Genomic DNA, 7,833 nt, shown 5'->3' with positions numbered 1-7,833 from the left:
TGGATATAAAATCCTTGATTCACACTCTGTTAAATAGTTTAATAGTTTATTTTTTTTTAAGATTTTATTCATATTAGAGAGAGAGAGAAAGAGAGAGACAAAGAGAGTACACAAGAAGGGGGACAGTCAGAGCAAAAGGGAGAAGCAGACTCCCTGCTGAGTCAGCCGGGAACTTGATGTGGGGCTCTATCCCAGGACCCAGAGGTCATGACCCAAGTGGAAGGCAGACACCTAACCATCTGAGCCTCCTAGGTGCCCCCTAGTTTAGTATTTTAAATAAACTTTATGTTTTTTTTTTAAGATTTTATTTATTTATTTGACAGACAGAGATCACAAGCAGGCAGAGAGGCAGGCAGAGAGAGAGGAGGAAGCAGGCTCCCCACTGAGCAGAGAGCCCGACGTGGGACTCGATCCCAGGACCCTGAGATCATGACCTGAGCCGAAGGCAGCGGCTTAACCCACTGAGCCACCCAGGTGCCCCAATAAACTTTATGTTTTATGGGTGGTTTACATTTATAGCAAAATTGGTAAAAATTATATGGAGTTCCTATAAATCCCATATCCAGTTTCCTGTTATATTTAGTATATTTAATATTGTTATATTTAAAGATGTAAACTTTTCGGTACCATGGTAGACTTGGTCATGATTAATGAGCCAAGAGTGTTACATTATTATTAATAGAAACAAATACTTTATATTTCCTTAATTTTTATTTAACGTTATTTTAGTATTCCAGGATCACATCTAGAGTACCATATAACATTTAGTTTTCATGTCTCTTAGGCCCCTCTTGATTGTAATAGTGTTTCAAATTTCTTGTTTTTGATGGCCTTGAAATTTTTTAGGAGTACTGGTCAGGGATTTTATAGAATGCCACTCCATTGGGCTGTGTCTGATGTTTTTCTCATGATTAGATTGGAATTACGGGTTTGAGGGAGGAAAGCCCTAAGAACTAAAATGACATTCACAACATATATCAAGAGTACATATTACAATATAACTTATAATTCTGATGTCAAGCTCAGCCACCTATCTGAATTGATTTTTGTCATGTCTCTCCACTGAAAAGTCATTCTTTTTTGTCTTTTTTGGAAAGAAGTCCTTATTTGCAGTCCACACTCATAAGGGGAGATTCAAGTCCAACTTTACACCTCCTCACAAAAATCCTTTGATTCATCTATTCAACCCTCCACACAGTAAAACCATGGTAACCACTAAGTTTTGCTTGTATTCAGAATGTCATATAAATGGAATCATATAGTATATAGCCTTTTAAAGAGTGGCTTCTTTTACTTAGTAATGTGTACTTAAAATTCATGCATGTTTTTGTGTAGCTTCATGGCTCATTTCTTTTATTGCTAAATAGTAGTCTCTTATATAGATATAGCACAGTTTATCCATTACTTTATTAAAGTGCAACTTGGGTGCTTACAAGGTTTAGAGATTTTGAATAAGGTTGCTATAAACATTTGTGTGTAGGTGTTTGTATGGACATAGTTTTCAAATCAGTTGAAACCTAGGATCATGATTGCTAGATCATATGATAAGACTACGTTTAGGTTAGTTATAAATTTCTAAATTATCTTCCAAAGTGGCTGTATCATTCCATTTTCCTATTTTCCATTCCCAACAGCAAAGAATGAAATTTCCTATGGCTTGTGCTTGTTTGTTTTGAAAGTTTTTCATATGTTAAACACTTGTTTTAGTGTATTTAATTCTTTGTAAAGACACAGTTTTATTCTGCTTCAAGGGTGTTTTTCAGGTTTGATTTACTCAGCTGAGTGAAATTTCATTCCTGATTTTGCAAATACTTCTCTATGGATATTATTATATTCCTCCTCCTCATTTTTACAGCATTGGGGTGATTTACAAGCTTCCTTGTTTAATGTTGCCCTTTATTGTGAGTCTAGCAAACTGCAGGTTCTGCAGTAATGTTTTATTTCTCTGTTTTATTTTGTTTACATTGATGGTGAAAGAGGCGTTTTGAATACTGTGAGTATTTTATTTTGTTTATCTTGTATTTTTCAGGACTTTAAATTTTCATTTTTTCTTGTTTTTTTTTCCCCACTATCATCTAGTTGCCATAAATTGATTTTTCCTTCCTTTTACTCTTTATTCCTCCCCAGAAGCTAAGAGATTGTGAAACTGTCTTTTCAAACTTTATATATCTCTATAAATTGTCTCTGACCCTTTAAATCAAACTTATTTTGAAATTTCCTACCTGTAGTCATACTCTGTTTTGCCTAGATACTTTATCACTGTGTTTAGATTTAAGGTTGGTTTAATTTTTTAGGTGCACATTCCCAATCACCCTTAGGAACCTTTGCTAGCCCCAGTCCTCCTCACAGCTTTTCCAAGTCTGCATTTGCTCATCACAAATCTCTGTAGCAGGGCAGAGATGTGGGGGAAGGAGTGTGAATGACTGTGTGCTAAGTATTGTTGATTTCCCTTTGTTTCCCTAAGTCATTTGCAGTTTCATTATCCTGTCTTGAAGTAAGGCTGAGGTGTGATGTTGGTGTAAAATGTTCATAGTTCTGAAATTATTTCACATACTTGGGGGAGGAAATTTTGGGAGTCGATTCTACTACCTGGAATTTCCAGCTCTGTCTACCTTTCTATTTCTTTTATTGTCCATTGCAGAGTATTAAACTTTTCAGAGATAATTATAAAATAAGAATGCAATCTGGTAGTTGTGGAAGCCTTAGACTAAGGTTTGAATTATAGTTTTGGCTTTCCTATTATCTTGGGAAAATTATTCAACATGTTTGAATCTATTTTATAATGTTATTGTGAGGAATAATTAAAAAAATTAAGCAGTGCCAAGTGTAAGGTATGCTACTTGTAAAATTTATTGAATATCAAATCTTAGTGGCAACACATCAATGTGAGAGCTATAGTTGGTTTGCATGTCTTCTAATTTTGGATTATTTCTGCATTAAAAACTCGTAAGTTCCATTTTGTAAGTCTATCAATTACTAAAATATTGATTTAAAATCCAAACTGCATGTTGCATTATAGATAGAAAACATTATAAACTTGTGAACAATAGGAAACTTAGTATTTAAATTTAATTTCACAGACTAAAATACAATATAATAGTAATAATCAGCCAGTACCATAAGAGGTAAAATCTGTCAAAAACAAGGTTTTCGGAGAGAGGAAGACGGCAGTAGAGTAGGAGGATAGTAGTCTCACCTCATCCCACAAATACAATTAGAAAACAATTAAATCATCATAAATACCCCAGAAATTGCCCTGGGACTGATAGAACAAACTTCAAAACTAAATAGAAAGAAGAGATCACATCAAAGAAGATAGGAAATGAAGAGATATGGTTTACGGGAGAAACGGGATCCTGGCTACTGTGGAAGGGAGGATGCTGTGGTTGTGAAGAAGGGAATGAGAGAGAGAGAGAGAGAAAAGAGGAACACACATAGGAGACAAGGAGAATGTTTACCTATAACCACTGGCTTGGAAAACAAGAGGCGCTGAATTTCATAAATTCTTGCATCCAACAGGACTTAAATCTTGGCATTTAAAGCAGCAGTCTCAGCTGGGATGGAATGTGGAAGGCACTGTGCTGCTCTTGGATAGAAGGCAAATAAACCACCACAGGGGCATACAGTGTGGAAACAATGATCAGAAGAGCACCTGGGTCAAACAGTGGGAGTGTATTTGTTCTTCTTGGAGTTTGTCCCTGAGAGGCAGCATTCCTGGAGACACTGCTCCAGGAACAAAGGAATTGACCAGTAGCATGTCCCTCCCTTGCCCCTCTGCATAAACACAGAGCCACCTGCAAGAATCAACACAGGGGGACACTGGTTGCCTAACTTGCTGGAAGGAAAGTTAGGAAGTCTCACTCTGCTGCACTTGGATGAAACAACCTTTGTCAGTCATTCTTACCTTTGTCCCAGGGCAGTGGGCCCCTCCCCCAAAAGACCAGCACAAACCTCTGCCCGCAAAATGTCTCCCTACCAGAGTTTTGCAGGGCCTCAGTTCTGGTAGAGGTAGTGACAGTTCTCATTTCACGAGCAGACCAGAGCATACCTAATGAAAACTTACCTTATTCAGGCCAGAGACCAAAACACTACTGACAACAGTCAGGGAGAGCCTCTCCAGATGACTGGCCTGAAGAAGACAGCAGCAAAAGTCACAAAACACATACTAGAAGCACTCCCTGAAGCACAAGGCCCTGGGCACTACAGGACCTCTTCTTCATAAGGTCGTTATTTTCAGGAGCTTTTCTAACACCAGAAGAAGGCAGAGATTTGGTAAAATGAGAAGACAGAGCAATCTATCCCAAATGAAATAACAGGTTAAGGCTATGGCCAGAAATCTAAGCAAAATAGATATGAGTAACATGCCTGATGGAAAATTTAGAGCAGCAATCATGATGATACACACTGGGGTTGAGAAAAGAAATGAAGACATGTGTGAGACTCTTACCACAGAGATAAATGTACTAAAAAAGAATCAATCAGAGATGAAGAGTACAGTAAACAAGATATGAAAAGTGTGTGATGCAATGAAAAAGCAAGATGGAAGAAGCAGGAGAAAGAATGAATACCTTAGAAAACAAATTAAGGAAACAAATGAAACAGATTTAACAAGAGAAAGTAGAAATATGGAACATGAATACTGACCTAGGGAACTCAGTGACTCCATCAAATGTAGTAACATTCATATTATAGGAGTTACAGAAGAAGAAAGAGAGAATAGATACAGAACATTTATGTGAAGAAATAATAGATAAAACTTCCCTAACCTGGAGAAGGAAACAGATAAATCAAGGAGGCACAAAGAACTCCCATCAAAATAAAAAAAACAGGCCCACACCAAAACATACTGTAATTACATTTGCAAATTATAGCAATAAAGAAAAAGTCTTAAAGGCAACAAGACAAAAGAAGTCTTACTTAAAAAGAACTTACAAGGAAAGCCTATCAGGCTAGCAGGAGATTTTTCAACTGAAACTTAGCAGATTAGAAGGGAGTAGAATGATATATTCAAAGTGCTGAATGAGAAAAATTTGCAGCCAAGAATCCTCTATCTGGAAAGGTTATCATTCAGAATAGAAGGAGAGTTACATTTTCCCAGATAAACAAAAACTAAAAAAGTTCATGACCACTAACCCAGCCTTGCAAGAAATATTAGAGGGGATACTTGGAGTGGAAAGGAGAGACTGAAAGTGACAGTAGAAAGGTAGAAAACACAAAAGCAGTAAAAATGAATACTTTTGTAAAAAAACCAATCAAGGAACGCACAATATAAAAGGATATAAAATATAATAATATACTAAACCATGGGTAGGAGAGGAGAAAAGAATGGGTTCAAATTTAAGTGACCATCAATTTAATATAGACTGCTATTTGCAGAAGAGGTTATATACAAACCTAATGGTAACCATATATTTAAAAAAATACTAATCAACATGCAAAGAGTGAAGGGAAAGAAATCCAAATATATCACTAAAGAAAATCAGCAGAATATGAAAGGAGAAAGGCAAGAAAGGATCAGAGAAAATCTCCAGAAACAACCATAAAACAATATAATGGCAATAAATACATATCTATCAATAATTACTGTGAATGTAAAAAGATTAAATGCTCCAGTCAAAAGACATGGGGTATCAGAATGGATAAAAACAACAACAACAACAAAACAAGACCCATTTATATGCTGACTACTAGAGACCCATCTTAGACCTAAAGACACCTGCAGATTAAATGTGAGAGGAGGGAAAAACATTTATCTTGCAAATGGATGTCAAAAGAAAGCCAGAGTAGCAATATTTATATGGGACAAACTAGATTTGAAAAAAAAAAAAAAAAAAAGACTGTAACAAAAGACAAAGCATGACACTCTAATAATAAAGGAGATGATCCAACAAGCAGATATAGTAATTGTAAATATTTATGCACCCAATATGTGAGCACCCAAACATATAAAACAAGTAATAACAAACATAAAAGAACTAATCAATAATAGTACAATAATTTTAGTGGAACTCAATTCCACTTACGTCAATGGGCAAACCATCTAAATAGAATTTCAACAAGGAAATGGCTTTGAATGACACACTGGAACAGATGGATTTAACATATATATTCAGAACACTCCATCCTGGGAGGGCAGTATACACAATCTTTTCAAGTGCACCTGGAGCACTCTCCAGAATAGATCATGTATTAGCCCACAAAACAGGCCTCAACAAATGCAAGAAGACTTAAGTCATATTATGTACCTTTTCTGACCACAACGCTATGAATCTAGAGATCAAGCACAAGAAAACAATGTGGAAATACCAAAAATACTGGCAGTAAATCAACGTGCTTCTAAACAATGGGTGGGTCAAGCAGGAAATAAAAGAAGTAATTTAAAAATACATGAATACAAATGAAAATGAAAACACAACAGTCCAAAATCTTTGGGATTCAGCAAAGGTTGTATATACCAATACAGGCCCATGTCAAGAAACATCAAAAATTTCAAATACATAATGTAAACTTACACCTAAAGGAGTTATAAAAAGAACAATAAATCTAAAATGAGCACAAGGAAGGAAACAATAAAGATTAGAGCAAAAATAAAATATATAGAAACTAAAAACAAAAACAGAACAGATCAATGAAACCAGGAGCTGGTTCTTTGAAAAAAATAGTAAAATTGATAAACCTCTAGCCAAACATATCAAAAAGAAAAAAGACCCAAGTAAATAAATAAAATTACAAATGAAAATGGAGAAAAACTGTAACCGTCCCTCAGAACAGCATACTGCTTCAAATATAAACTATGAGAAATTATACTAGTTACCAAGTATGCTCAGAATAACCTTAAGAAAAACATGTACTGGCAATAGGCCTCTGGGGGAGAGGATGATAGACTGCCTTGAAAGTGAGCAGCTAGGAACGCTCGGCAAGCTCAGGGCAGAGTGCCACCTGCTTCATTTTTTACTTATCTCCCCTTCCCCAGAGGGCACCAGCACTTAGTCCATCTTTTTGTTTGGGGTTGCTCACTATAGGCCACCTACTACGTAACTACACAGACTTTGCCTTTCTTCTTACGTATCTATAAGACTCATGGTCAATGTGTAATCTACTCTGGCTTCATTGTTGGTTGTTACTCACTTTCTAATAAATATGAGACTGAGGAGTTGTTTGGGCTGACAGTCTTTTCTACTGTCATCCCCTGCCCCCCTTTTCTTGCAACTGACTTGTTTATGCCTCATTCTTCTCCCCTACACCGTCAGGAGGTAGCAAAAAACAGCCAAAACCTCAGAAACAATTATAAGAGAATATTACGAAAAACTATATGCAACACACTGGAAAATTAAGAAGTGGATAAATTCCTAGGAACCTATAAACTACCAAAGCTGAACAGGAAGAAATAGAAAAGCTGAACAGACTGATAGCCAGCAATGAAATTGAATCTGTAATAAAAAAGTATATATATATTCCCAACAAACAAAGTCCACACCAGCTTTACTGGCAAATTCTACCATTTAAAGAAGCATTAGTATCTTTGGAGTAAATACCTAGTGGTGCAATTATATTAAAAACTTTATGTATGCCTAGAGGCACGTTTTTAAAATACAGAAAAGCAAAATAAAGAAATGCTTTCTCCCCCCTTAAAATCAATCAATCAATCAATAAATAATAACATTAATACCTATTCTTTTCAAACTATTCCAAAAAATAGAAAAGGAAGAAAACCCAAATTCATTCTATGAGCCCAAACCTCCCTGGTGGTCTAGTGGTTAGGAGTCAGCACTCTCATTCTACGAGCCCAGCATTACCCTGATATCAAAACCAGATGAAGATACCCCAGTAAAG

Source organism: Mustela nivalis (assembly GCF_964662115.1).
Source record: "Mustela nivalis genome assembly, chromosome: X".
Lineage (NCBI taxonomy): Eukaryota > Metazoa > Chordata > Mammalia > Carnivora > Mustelidae > Mustela > Mustela nivalis.
The sequence above is the reverse complement of the archived record's forward strand: the minus strand, read 5'-3'. Positions refer to the sequence as shown.